The 14,824-nt window shown below is 40.3% G+C and overlaps 1 protein-coding gene across 1 annotated transcript in view; it reads right to left on the reverse strand.

Annotated features, from left to right (window-relative positions):
- Positions 1-14,824, reverse strand: part of ZSCAN4 (zinc finger and SCAN domain containing 4) — a 94,059-nt gene that overhangs the window by 48,139 nt on the left and 31,096 nt on the right. The gene's annotated exons all lie outside the window — the stretch shown is intronic.

Below are 14,824 nucleotides of genomic sequence, written 5' to 3' on the forward strand. Positions count from 1 at the left end.
AATAACATTAAAATATGAACTTTCTGCAGCATTGAATGGATTACTTCATTGGGTCAGTGATTAGCAGTATAGGGAAACCAATGGATAAAGGCTGGTAGGAAACTGATAACAGCACATGTACCTGCTGATCAAACTTCACAGTACAGAAAGGAAAGTGGCTGATATGGCCAGCTCTGGAAAGAGGCAATAAGGAGATAACTGAGCTGCCTACGAAGAGTCCTGGACAAACCTGAACCTGAATTAGATCAAGTTTATATATACAGGGCATATGAGGATATGTGTTAAATGACATCAGCATGATACAATATACTAGCAGGATGTTTGAAATCATTCAAGACAAATGATCCATTTTTATCTTCATAAAAATGAGAGCAAGAAGGGAGAAAAGGAAAAGACACCTTAATTCCAAGAAACCTCAAAAACAAAAACATCTAAATTTTAGGTATATACATACAATGTTGGGACCCTGATTCAAACAAACCAACTCTTTAAAAGAATTTTTGGAAGAAAATTAGGAGAGTGTGAGTCCTATTTGATGATGTTATTGAATTATTTCATCCTACCAATGAGTAGAAAGTTGCAAGCAAAAATGAAGCTCAGTTATGTTCAACTATAACATATTAATTTGCTCAGATTGTATTTTGGATCAAATCCATGAGATTTAAATTTTACGTATTTTTCATTATCACAAACCAGAATTGATCAAACATGCCTTGATATTGTGAATCCTTTCAAATAGCCTGAAAATTTAAAGATGTCAAAAACCTAAGTGTGGAATATTCAAAGATTTATATGATATCTAATCTGGTATGGTTTTATAACCCATTTTTTACCTCAATTGCATTTTTAAAGACTCTTCAATTTCCATGTTTCTTGGAGACATGAAATTTTAGGATTTATAGAAATAAGACTTTTTTGGCAGTACATGTCAGTAGTTGTCTTATATTAAATCACATTGACAGTTTATTGTCATAAAATGATTTGTAATATTCCCTCATTATCCTTTTAATACCTATAGAATCTTTAATGATGTTACTTCTAACATTTCTGACATTGTAAACTTGTGTATTGCCCTCTTCTTTGTATGATCAGTTTGGGTAGAAGTTCATCAATTTATTGATCTTAAAGATTTGGGTTTCACTAATTTTCTCTAGAGTTCTTCATTTTCTGTTGCATTCATTTTTTGTTTTGATCTTTATTATTTTCTTTGGCTTTCTCTGGATTTCATTTCACTGAATGATGGAAGCTGAAATGGTGGGAGCTGAGATCCTTGATTTGAGATTTCTTTTTTTAAAGTAGGCTCCACACCCAATGTGGGGCTTGAACTCACCACCCCGAGATCAAGAGTGGCATTCTCCACTGATTGAGTGAGCCAGGAGCCTAGACACCTTTATTTTTTTTTTTTATTTTATTTTTTTTTTTTAAAGATTCTTTTTTTTTTTTTTAATTTTTACTTATTTATGATAGTCACAGAGAGAGAGAGAGAGAGGCAGAGACACAGGCAGAGGGAGAAGCAGGCTCCATGCACCAGGAGCCTGACGTGGGATTCGATCCCGGGTCTCCAGGATCGCGCCCTGGGCCAAAGGCAGGCGCTAAACCACTGCGCCACCCAGGGATCCCGACACCTTTATTTTTTAAAAGTGTTTAATGTGATAATTTTTCCTTAAAGTACTGCATGATAAATTTTCCTTAAATTACTGCTTTAGAAGCCTCCCATAGATTTTCTTATGTTGAGTGTTTTTTTCCCTATTCAGTACAAAATACTTTTCTCTGCGCATTTTTTAAAATTTGGGGGTGTGTATATGACACACCCACAGAGAGAGTCATTAAACTTAGAAAGGATCTTAAATAGCTTCTACAAAAGCGCTATTGCAAATGCCTCTTTGTCCATTATAAAATATTCCCCTGAGATTGTGAACAAAACCAGGATGCCTACTCTCTGTACTTGTATCCAGTATTAATATTGATGTTTTTGCCTAGTGCAATAAAACAAGAAAATGGATATGTAACATTTGGAAAGGAGTAAATAAGGGATTTATCACTAGCCACCTTAACTTTCTTTCCCCAAATTTCATCTTCACTGAGTCCTACTATGAAGATCCAATTTACTAATGATAATGTTTCCCTACCCCCTACACTTTTCTTCACTCAATCTGGTTCTTTTCTCTTTCCAGAAAACCTATTACCTTCTAAGACACTATGTAATTCAACAACTTAGACCCATTGCTTATCTCTTTCCCTTAATCAGCATACAATTTCCATAAGGAAACATTCCTTGTTTATGTTCTGTGTACTCATGTATCATACACCTAGAAATGTGCCTGACCCACATAAGCTACACCATAAATATCTGCCAGAGCACCAAACAATATGACAACACAGAGTTCCTGTTCATTTGCAACATCATATGTTGTTCCTAACTCTTCCCACCCATTGGTGTCTCTCCCTTCAACTACAGTACCATCAGGGCTCTCAGGAGAGGAAAGAAATCATGTTTTGGATATAAACATGGAATTGACTAAGTGGATAAGATGGGCTGAGCTTCATTCTTTCACTTACCTGATCTCAGTGTCTTCTGTTCAATTTCCATTAGGATTCTTGCTCTCCGCATCCTGTTCTTTCACTCTTGTTGGATATCTCCATCAAACTTTTAACAGCGTTCAGTGATATGTACAATTCATAAATGTTTTCCAGAAATAATGCTAAGTCCCCAGCAGACACTGTCAGTGCAGTTATAGATGAAATGATAATCACTTTCCAGCAAGCAGATGAAATCATGGAATCTCTAAACCTCTACTTCAGGGTTCAAAAGCCCCCTTTCCAGACCTGCACAGGTGCCATCCCTGCAGTCACTGCCTCACAGCACACACCAATTGGGTTATTAACTACTTTTTTTTTCCAGTTAAGTTCTTCATTATTATAAGGAGTTTATCTCAGGAAACCCGGGTATACCCATTCTCTTAAAAGCATGAGGCTTTCCGAAATTGAAACGTAAAAGACTGAGGGGTAGGGGAGACATATGCTCACGTAACCAGCTAAGGAAACCAGAAGCCCTTGTCACCCTTGTCCACCTGCCTCAGGGCCACCCCTGCTGCTCCCTTTCCCCCAGTTACAGCCCTTGTGAAACCGTCTCTCACTTGTCTGCAGCACACTGCACCTCAGAGATTCCGCTCTAGAGACTTCACGCTGTGGGTGTGGGGGCAGCAATAACAGAAGAGGAGCTCTCAGATGGTGAATGTCTGAGTGACTGTTGGCAGGATGCCTTGGTGCTTCTGGTGACGCTGCTCTATATTTTGCAAAACAAGGGTGGCATGTAGTGCTAACTAAAGTCTAATATGTTTCTAAATTTCTCTCATTCGTAAGCATTCATATCCCATTTACAGAAAATAATGTCTTATTTGTTTGCATGATAGAAACAAAAATTTTTTGGTAACAAAATTATGTGGCAAAAAGTTTGTGGAGGACAGACAAAAGGAATAATCATGATTTTAATAGTCTCAAAATACAAATGTTACTCTGATAGGTAACCAGATTGTGAAGGGGCTTCAATAGTCTCCTTCTTGTACAACTCTGACATTCTTTCTACCCTCTAGGGATCTCAGCTATCCCTTTGGATCCATTGTATCTAAATCTAAAATCATCTATCTATCATCTTTCTACCTATATCTATCCATCCATCCATCATCCATATTTCTATCTAAATATATATGTAGTGTGTGGCCACCCTATCCACTTACCCACCTACCTCATTTTATACATTATTCTGTTTTCAAACTGAAAAAAATTCTGTCCAGAGACTCTGACTGACAGGCAGGTTCACCTTCCTCTCTCTCTTAGAGCAGGGGCACTAAATTTAGATTTTCCCCGTGACTTACAAATCCACTATGAGCACGTGGACAGCGCAAACCATTATTGCCCTGCGCATTGCTACAATTTTTTAAGATTTTATTTATTTATTTATTTATTTATTTATTTATTTATTTATTCATTCATTCATTCATTCATGAGAGACACACACACACAGAGGCAGAGGCACAGGCAGAGGGAGAAGCAGGCTCCATGCGGAGAGCCCGACATGGGACTCGATCCTGAGTCTCCAGGATCATGCCCCGGGCCAAAGACAGCGCCAAACCGCTGAGCCACCCAGGCTGTCCCATTGCTACAATTCTTTATTGGTTCTGAGTGTTAATAATCACACTGATTTGAAGATTCACATGTTTCTGTTGTGAGATCTCTTCTTAAAAAGGAAAAAAATGTATTAAGTCCTACACCATGACTGTTGACATACCTATTGCTATTTAAATACATTCTATGATTTCTCCTCTAAATCATTCCTATTGTTCTCCCTATTTTCTAATTTTAGTTCTATAATATTTTATTATCTAATGTTTTTTAAATTTTAACTGTCATTATCAAGAGTCAGTTTTCTACCCCAAACCTTAACACCATTGCACCCTTTATTTCAATTACATAGTGTAGTTGATAGAATGAAATGCTGGAATATAGATGTATTAAAAAATGCCTTCTTTGTACTTAAAGCTCAATTTAATGCTTTGAAGAAAATAAACATTGCATATCCTTTTAAAAAGCTATTTTTAAAAATATTTTATTTATTTATTCATGAGCGACAGAGAGAGGCAGAGGGAGAAGCAAGCCCCATGCAGGGAGCCTGATGTGGAACTCAATCCCAGGTCTCCAGGATCACGCCCTGAGCTGAAGGCGGCACTAAACCGCTGAGCCACTCAGGCTGCCCTCCTTTTAAAAAGCTATAAAGGAGAAGTGGATGATGAAACCAGAGTGCTTTTGAGAATTGCATCATATAAACCAGTGGGCATTCTGCGCTCAATGAGGCTTTCAAATGTTTTAAACTCTTGGGGCCATTTTAATTTTTTAAATTTATTTTTTTAATAATAAATTTATTTTTTTATTGGTGTTCAATTTACCAACATACAGAATAACACCCAGTGCTCATCCAATCAAGTGCCCCCCTCAGTGCCCGTCACCCATTCACCCCCACCCCCCGCCCTCCTCCCCTTCCACCACCCCTAGTTCGTTTTCTTGGGGCCATTTTTAAAGATTTACACAGTAGTAAAACATTTGGCTAATTATGGTTTGTGATATGAAAGTGAAAATATTGTACCACAGAAGTGTGGCTTAAAAAACAATTTTGGTAAATTTATAAAAATCACACTAGAAAATAATGGTATATCATTTTCAATTCATTTCACATATTTTAGAGACAAGCATTTCATAACTTTACAATGTTTTTACTTCTAAGTACTACCTGTTCATATACACTACTGGCATTTAAAAATTTTGTTATCTATGGGATCCCTGGGTGGCTCAGCGGTTTAGTGCCTGCCTTTGGCCCAGGGCATGATCCCGGAGTTCCAGGATCAAGTCCTGCATCAGGCTCCCTGCATGGAGCCTGCTTCTCCCTCTGCCTGTGTCTCTGCCTCTCTTTCTCTCTGTGTCTCTCATGAATAAATAAAATATTTTAAAAAATAAATTAAAAATCTGTTATCTAAATGATTAATATCCATAGTGAGACCATGCTTAATATTGCTCTTCATAATCTACACATTTTTTTTAGAGATTTTATTTATTCATGAGAGACACAGAGAGAGAGAGAGAGGAAGAGACATAGGCAGAGGGAGAAGCAGGCTCCCTAGATCCTTGCTTCTTTATAGGGATTCTTCAGGCAGTGGCAGCTTTTGAAAGAATTTGTGTCCTGCATGATGCAGAATTTAAACTTTTTAAAAAAATACAGAATGGGCAGCAGGGTTTTCCTCAGCACCACCTCCCTCCTCAGTGACTTCCAGGCCAATGAGCTTTGCCCCCAATTTCTCTAGATGGATGGAGCTCAAAGGTAAATCCTCAAAGTGCATTGGCTTCTGATTGAACACACACACAGACATATGCGAACATGTATAGACAAGCATATCAGTGCAAATACATACACATACACACAGACACATACCAACAAAGGATGATACACTTCTAATTTAATATTTTTTTTAATTAAAAAAATTTTTTTTAATTTTTATTTATTTATGATAGTCACAGAGAGAGAGAGAGAGAGAGGCAGAGACATAGGCAGAGGGAGAAGCAGGCTCCATGCACCGGGAGCCCGACGTGGGATTCGATCCGGGGTCTCCAGGATCGCGCCCTGGGCCAAAGGCAGGCGCCAAACCGCTGCGCCACCCAGGGATCCCTTTTTTTTAAATTTTTATTTATTTATGATAGTCACAGAGAGAGAGAGAGAGAGAGAGAGAGAGAGAGAGGCAGAGACACAGGCAGAGGGAGAAGCAGGCTCCATGCACCAGGAGCCCGACATGGGATTCGATCCCGGGTCTCCAGGATCGCGCCCTGGGCCAAAGGCAGGCGCCAAATCGCTGCGCCACCCAGGGATCCCGATACACTTCTAATTTAATTGCTTACAAGGTGATATGTCAACCAGGGCCAATCAGAAGAGAGAAACCACACCAGAATTTGAACAGTGAGAGTTTAACATAAAAGACCAATAGGGGATTGCTGTAATGACAGATTTGTCAGTAAAAATAAAAAGAGCCCTGAAACATATTAGAAGAACACATTTTAGAAGACTTTGGGCTGAGATTATGTGTCCAAATAGGATATCCTCCTACCCCACCAAAGGGACTTTCTAAGATCTTGTTGGAAAGGGCAGATGGTGATTTTTGGAATGATAGAGTTGCTTTGATGTCTCACCAGCAGGACTTCTGGAAACTGTCTTCTGGAAGTTGGGAGTGTTTGGGAAAGCTATTCTTGAGGGTCAGAGGTAGTCCACTTTAAAACTTCTCAAGGATGTGATGTTGGGAAAGCTGCTGGCTACCATGTATGCTTGGCAGGACCTGGGATCCATAGACTCAAACTGAGATTTCTCTGTTATTCAGTGGTCCAGCTGTGCGTTCGCCCACAAGGTACAGATTTCATCTTGAGATATGCTCTCTGACTGCTCTGTCTCAGGCCTAGAATTCCTTATATCTGATACTCCTATATTCTTCAGAGTTCTCACTACTTCTTACCCTCCAATCCCTTGTTAACTCCAGCCCTGTTTCTTTATATTAAACTTTCCCAGTTCAAATTTTGGCACAATAGTGACTCACTGACCTCTCCACTTCCTCTGCTCCTTCTAATTGATATACAACACAGAAGCTAGAGTGGTCCTTTTAATATACAGGTTGGATCATGCCCCTCTCTATTCCAATACTATGTATACACTGGCTCACCATTTCACTTAGAGAAACTCCAAGTTCTTTACAATGGTCTAGAGTGCCCTACATAATCTGGCTTCCTTAGCTCTTCCTCAGAGCTTTATACTTGCTCCCTTAGTAGTTATGCTCCATGCTCACATTTTCAGCAAAGATCCAGGTATGCTCTTTTCCTTCAGGCACTAGTCTGGTTATTTCATCTGTGTGGAACATCCTCCCATAAATGCAAATCACACACTCCCTCACCACTCAAATATTTGCTCACACCCCTATGAGACCAACCCTGATCACCATATTTTACATTGCTATCCACTCTATTGTACATGGTTATCTTTACATGAATTTTCTACTGTCTCTATTTGAGTGATGTAACTTTACAAATTACTATGAACCCCAATATTTCTTTTATTATTTGTTCTCTATTTCCATCAATTAGAATGTGAGCAACACACTTTTGGTTATTTTCACTGGTGTGAACACACATTTAGAATAGCATCTGAGACAGATGAGGTGCTCAATAAATATTTATTCAGCAATGAAACAACAGGACACCATCCCTTTTTTTTCTTAAAGATTTTATTTATTATTCATGAGAGAGAGAGAGGCAGAGGGAGAAGCAGGCTCCATGCAGGGAGCCTGATGTGGGACTCCAACCCCGGTCTCCAGGATCAGGCCCTGGGCTGAAGGAGGCTCTAAACCGCTGAGCCACCAGGGCTGCCCCACCATCCCTTTCTTTGTGTTTATACACCTTGGTCAATTTTATCCTCAATTTACCTTTTCTTAACAGCCAACTTTGTTTTTGTTCAGTGGTCTCAGAAATAAAAACATGCTTTAAAAAACAATTTTCTGGGAGGGGGCAAGATGGCGGAAGAGTAGGGTTCCCCGTCACCTGTCCCCACCAAATTACCTAGATAACTTTCAAATCATCCTGAAAACCTACAAATTCAGTCTGAGATTTAAAGAGAGAACAGCTGGAATAGTACAGTGAGAAGAGTTTGTGCTTCTATCAAGGCAGGAAGACTGAAAAAAAAATAATAAAGAAATAAAAAAGCATCCAAGGGGGAGGGGCCCCGTGAGGAACCGGGCTAAGGCCGCAAGGCGAGTGCCCCCAGGACAGGAAAGCCCCGGCCAGAGGAAGCAGGAGCTTTACCATTCCTCCCGGATGGAAAGGTGCTCACAGGCAGTTGGATGGAGCAGAATCCCAGGAGGGGCGGGGATGCCCTCAGGCTCCCAGGGGCACTAACAGAGGACCTGCGCGAGGGGGGGAAGGGGGGGAGGGGAGGAGAGCGCACCACACACCACAGCCAAGCTCCCTAAAGGGCCCGGGAGCAGCTCGGGCGGCGGCTCCGGCAGTGGCCCCGCGGGGAGGGGAGGAGTACTATTCCAGCGGTGCAGGCCCCAGAGCCCAGGGCGCTGGGGGACACAGCCCAAGATCCGGGGCTCCCCCCGGGATAGGCAGAGGCCGGGAGGACACAGGACAGCAAGGACGCTCCTGCCGCTGGGCTGCCCTGAGCTGTGCAGATCGTTGCCCCCCACCCCCGGAGCATCCAGGCCCCTGTGGACTGGGACCTGTAGTAGTTACTGCCGGAGCTGACTCTAGGGCTGGAGAGCTGGCCGCTGCCACTGTTGTTGTTCCTCCTGGGTCCTGACAGGATAAACAACTCCCACTGAGCCGTGCACCAGGCAGGGGGCTGAGCAGCTCCCCCAGGTGCACACACCTGAGAATCAGCACAGGAGCCCCCTCCCCCAGAAGACCAGCTAGAAGGACAGGGGAAAAGCAAGTTATTGACCAAGCAGCACTGGAAAGTTCCAGGGGAAGTCGAGGGATTTACAGTATATAGAATCAGAGGATACCCCCCTTATTTTTTGTTTTGTTTGCTCCTCCCCCCCCCACTTTTTTTCTTCTTCTTTTTCTTTTTTCTCTTCTCTCTTTTTCTCCTTTTTCCAGTACAACTTGTTTTTGGCCACTGTGCACTGAGCAAAATGACTAGAAGGAAAAACTCACCTCGAAAGAAAGAATCAGAAACAGTCCTCTCTCCCACAGAGTACAAAATTTGGATTACAATTCAAGGTCAGAAAGCGAATTCAGAAGCACAATTATAAAGCTACTGGTGGCTCTAGAAAAAAGCATAAAGGATTCGAGAGACTTCATGACTGTAGAATTTAGATCTAATCAGGCAGAAATTAAAAATCAATTAAATGAGATGCAATCCAAACTAGAGGTCCTAACGATGAGGATTAACGAGGTAGAAGAACGAGTGAGTGACATAGAAGACATTTTTTAAAAAAATTTATGATAGTCACACACACAGAGAGAGAGAGAGAGAGAGGCAGAGACATAGGCAGAGGGAGAAGCAGGCTCCATGCACCGGGAGCCCGACGTGGGATTCGATTCCGGGTCTCCAGGATCGCGCCCTGGGCCAAAGGCAGGCGCTAAACTGCTGCGCCACCCAGGGATCCCCATAGAAGACAAGTTGATGGCAAGGAGGGAAACTGAGGAAAAAAGAGAAAAACAATTAAAAGATCATGAGGATAGGTTAAGGGAAATAAATGACTGCCTCAGAAGGAAAAATCTACATTTAATTGGGGTTCCCGAGGGCACCGAAAGGGACAGAGGTCCAGAATATGTCTTTGAACAAATCATAGCTGAGAGCTTTCCTAACTTGGGAAGGGAAACAGGCATTCAGATCCAGGAAATAGAGATCTCCCCCTAAAATCAATAAAAACCGCTCAACACCTCCACATTTAATAGTGAAACTCACAAATTCCAAAGATAAAGAGAAGATCCTTAAAGCAGCAAGAAACAAGAGATCCCTAACCTTTATGGGGAGAAATATTAGGTTAACAGAAGATCTCCCCACAGAGACCTGGCAGGCCAGAAAGGGCTGGCAGGATATAGTCAGGGTCCTAAATGAGAAGAACCTGCAGCCAAGAATACTTTATCCAGCAGGGCTCTCATTCAGAATAGAAGGAGATATAAAGAGCTTCCAAGATAGACAGAAACTGAAAGAATATGTGACCACCAAGCCGGCTCTGCAAGAAATACTAAGGGGGACTCTGTAATAGAGGAAATCCAAGGAAACAATCCACAAAAACAGAGACTGAATAGGTATCATGATGACACTAAATTCATATCTTTCATTAGTAACTCTGAACGTGAATGGGCTTAATGACCCCATCAAAAGGCGCAGGGTTTCAGACTGGATAAAAAAGCAAGACCCATCTATTTGCTGTCTACAAGAGACTCATTTTAGACATAAGGACACCTATAGCCTGAAAATAAAAGGTTGGAGAACCATTTACCATGCAAATGAAGGTTGGAGAACCATTTACCATGCAAATGGTCCTCAAAAGAAAGCAGGGGTAGCCATCCTTATATCAGATAAATTAAAGTTTATCCCAAAGACTGTAGTGAGAGATGAAGAGGGACACTATATCATACTTAAAGGATCTATCCAACAAGAGGACCTAACAATCATTAATATTTATGCCCCAAATGTGGGAGCTGCCAAGAATATCAATCAATTAATAACCAAAGTTAAGACATACTTAGATAATAATACACTTATACTTGGTGACTTGGATGTAGCACTTTCTACAATCGACAGATCTTCTAAACACATCTCCAAAGAAACAAGAGCTTTAAATGATACACTGGACCAGATGGATTTCACAGATATTTACAGAACTTTACATCCAAACGCAACTGAATACACATTCTTCTCAAGTGCACAAGGAACTTTCTCCAGAATAGACCACATACTGGGTCATAAATCAGGTGTTAACCAATATCAAAAGATTGGGATCATCCCCTGCATATTTTCAGACCATAAGGCTTTCAAATTAGAACTAAATCACAAGAGTTTGGAAGGATTTCAAACACATGGAGGATAAGGACCATCCTGCTAAAAGATGAAAGGGTCAACCAGGAAATTAGAGAAGAATTAAAAAGATTCATGGAAACTAATGAGAATGAAGATACAACCATTCAAAATCTTTGGGATACAGCAAAAGCAGTACTGAGGGGGAAATACATGCAATACAAGCATCCATCCAAAAATTGGAAAGAACTCAAATACAAAAGCTAACGTTGCACCTAAGGGAGCTAGAGAAAGAACAGAAAATAGATCCTACACCCAGCAGAAGAAGAGACTTAATAAAGGTTCGGGCAGAACTCAATGAAATAGAGACCAGAATAACTGTAGAACAGATCAACAAAACCAGGAGTTGGTTCTTTGAAAGAATTAATAAGATAGATAAACCAGTAGCCAGCCATATTAAAAAGAGAAAAGACTCAAATTAATAAAATCATGAATGAGAAAGGAGAGATCACCACCAATACCAAGGAAATACAAACGATTTTAAAAACTTATTATGGGCAGCTTTACGCCAATAAACTAGGCATTCTAGAAGAAATGGACGCATTTCTGGAAAACCACAAACTACCAAAACTGGAACAGGAGGAAATAGGAAACTGAAGAGGCCAATAACCAAGGAGGAAATTGAAGCAGTCATCAAAAACCTCCCAAGACACAACGAACAGTAAGACAATTATTTTTAGTTCTCATCTGCAAAATGGACACTTGATTTCTGGGTGGCAATTGCAGATATATGCAGTAGGTTTTGTTTGTTTTTAATCACTGAGAACCTGTGTGTTTAAAGGATCCTGTAATTACATTTCTCTACAATGCCTATGATTGGTGGAAGAGTATAAATCTTCAACTCCCGTGTGGAGATGACTGTTTTAAGAGAAAAGTGACTAAAGACTCCATCTTTAGAAGAGCAGAGATTATCAGGGACTTCAATATTCTCAGATTCTCAGTATTATCAGATTTCAAAATTACTGTGAAATTCTTTTTTTAAAAAGATTTTATTTATTCATTTATGAAAGACACACACACACACACACAGAGACAGAGACACAGGCAGAGGGAGAAGTAGGCTCCATGCAGGACGTCCAATGCGGGACTTGATCCCGGAAGCCCAGGATCACACCCTGAGCCAAAGGCAGACATTCAACCACTGAGCCACCCAGGCATCCTAATTACTGTGAAATTCTAATTATCCTATAAATACATAACTTTCTACCCAAGAAGAACCTCGCTGTCCCCTTTGATCCCCCTTTGAAATTCTAGTGTGTTCACCACTCACACACCTGTAGCATTAACAGGATAGTTTGTTATGACATATAAAGTTCTACCCAAGTAGCATAATGATGGACATTTCAATATTCTTTCTCTGCACAGTGCACATAATTTAGCTCCTAACCACAGCTCCATGGCCACCATTTCCTTTTTATAAAGGGAATAAAATTAATCTCTTATTTTTGCCCTTGAATGACTACACTTTGAGCATGGGAGTGGCTGGTGATCACAGCTGTTAAGGAGTCAGAGACTCCTCAAAGTTGTCTATGATTTACAGAAACTAGGTAAATTCTCACTCTACATAAAATGGCATCTTTGTTGGAGAATTAAATTCATTTTATGTTTTCAAAATTATTTCTGGAACTTCCCTTTGGTTTAAAATTCTCTTTTGACAAAGTTCATATGTATATTCTACTACTTTTTCTTAAAACTATCTTTCAATTGTAATTGCTGTTATAAAAATCACAATTGTATCTAAACATTCTGAGCAAATCGACCTGCCTATAAAGTTAACATGAACGTTTTTGTCTGAATACCCCACAACTGAAGCACCTGGGTGGCTCAGTGGTTGAGCATCTGCCTTTGGCTCAGGTCACAATCCTAGGGTTCTGGGATCAAGCCCTCCTTCTGGCTCCCCACAGGGAGACTGCCTCTCCTTCTGCCTATGTCTCTGCCTCTCTCTGTGTCTCTCATGAATAAAATTGTTAAAAACAAACAAACAAACAAACAAACAAACAAACCCACAATTCCCTCCTTCAATAACCCAAGGACTAAGGGTTGTTGTCAATTAGCGTGCAACCTTGGAGAAACATCATTTATTTACTACTTAGTAAAATCTCCTTTAGATAACCTCTCTGATCCATTTGTTTGTTTGTTTGGTGGGGGTAGGGGGAGGAGAGAGGGGCAGAGGGAGAGGGAGAATCTTAAGCAGGCTTCATGAGGTGGAGCTTAATCTTAGGTCCCTGAGATCCTGACCTGAGCCAAAAATCAAGTTAGACCCTTAACCAAATAAGCCACCCAGGTGCCCCCTTTTGTTTGCCTTTCAGGACATATTCTGAATGTTCTTTATGTGGAAAAAATGTGGTTAATGAAAAGCCCTACAGGAAACAGGAGATAGTAATATATACATATGGGGTTTCCTCCAGATCTTCAACTCCATCGAAGACTGATTTCCACTATAAAGAAAAGACCAATTTGCAGGGCACCTGGGTGGCTCAGTGGTTGAGCATCTGCCTTTGGCTTTGGTCATGATCCATGTCCTGGAATAGAGTCCCACATCGGGCTCCCTGCAGGGAGTCTGCTTCTCTCTCTGCCTATGTCTCTGCCTCTCCCTTGTCTCAAATAAATAAATAAACAAACAAACAAACAAATAAATAAATAATAAACAAAATCTTCAAAAATGTTTTAAAAGACTGATTTCCACTTGATATTGATATGATGGGCTCTTCCAACTTGGAAATGGGGTTCATCTTCCTCATTCAGAAGGAGTGGAGACCCTGGGAAATTCCCTCCTCTTTGGTCTTTATAACTTCACTTTGATTACTAGACCCAAGTTGAAATCCAAAGAACTGATTTTCAACCAACTGGTCTAAGCCAACTCCTTGGTGTTTTTGTCCAAAGGGATCCCTCAAGACCATGGCAGCTTTTGGATGGAAATACTTCCTGGATGACATTGGATGTAAAGTTGTCTTTTACATACACAGAGTGGGTAGAGGAGTTTCCCTCAGCATCACTTGCCTTTTGAGTGACTCCCAGGCCATTAAGCTTCATTCTAATATCCCTAGGGTGATGGAACTCAGAATATCTCCAAAGTGCTTTTATTTTGAACAAAAGGCAAACTTTCAAGAACTTAAGTAAGCATTTCTCACATTTACTATTTCTCACATTTACTATTAAGTATATTTTTTCCTCTGGGATGTCTTGTCTTTTATTTAATTCAGGCTGTTCATATCATCTTTAAGGATTTTAATTTAACCTGTTAATTTTCCTGAAGAGTCCAGATATTTTTAGAACTATTTTATAGTTAATTGTGATAAATCCTAAGACTGAATGCTGTCTTTGAGAATGTATAACCTTTTTATCATTTATTTGCACATAGAAAATGATGACATTTATAGGCCTCCGTAAGTCCAATTAATTTTTATTAAAAAAATCATGCGCCATGCAACTGTTTCTTGAGCTTGTTTCCACAATTGTCTATGATGAGGCCTTGTCCTTCCTATGACATCCACTCACACAGAATCCACTATCAGTTAGGGTGTGTTTCTCTAAATCACCCTGACTTAAATGCTTTCCAATTACCTACAGATCACCAATTAACTTTTGTCCTCTGTAGTCCTAAAGTAATTCCTAGACTAATTAGTTCTTGAATAGTTGATGAGAAAACACTGTATTTAAAATGGAACCTTAGCCCAATGACACCTAATGAAGCCATAAAGGATACAGCAG

This window comes from Canis lupus, chromosome 1 (genome assembly GCF_048164855.1).
Source record: "Canis lupus baileyi chromosome 1, mCanLup2.hap1, whole genome shotgun sequence".
Lineage (NCBI taxonomy): Eukaryota > Metazoa > Chordata > Mammalia > Carnivora > Canidae > Canis > Canis lupus.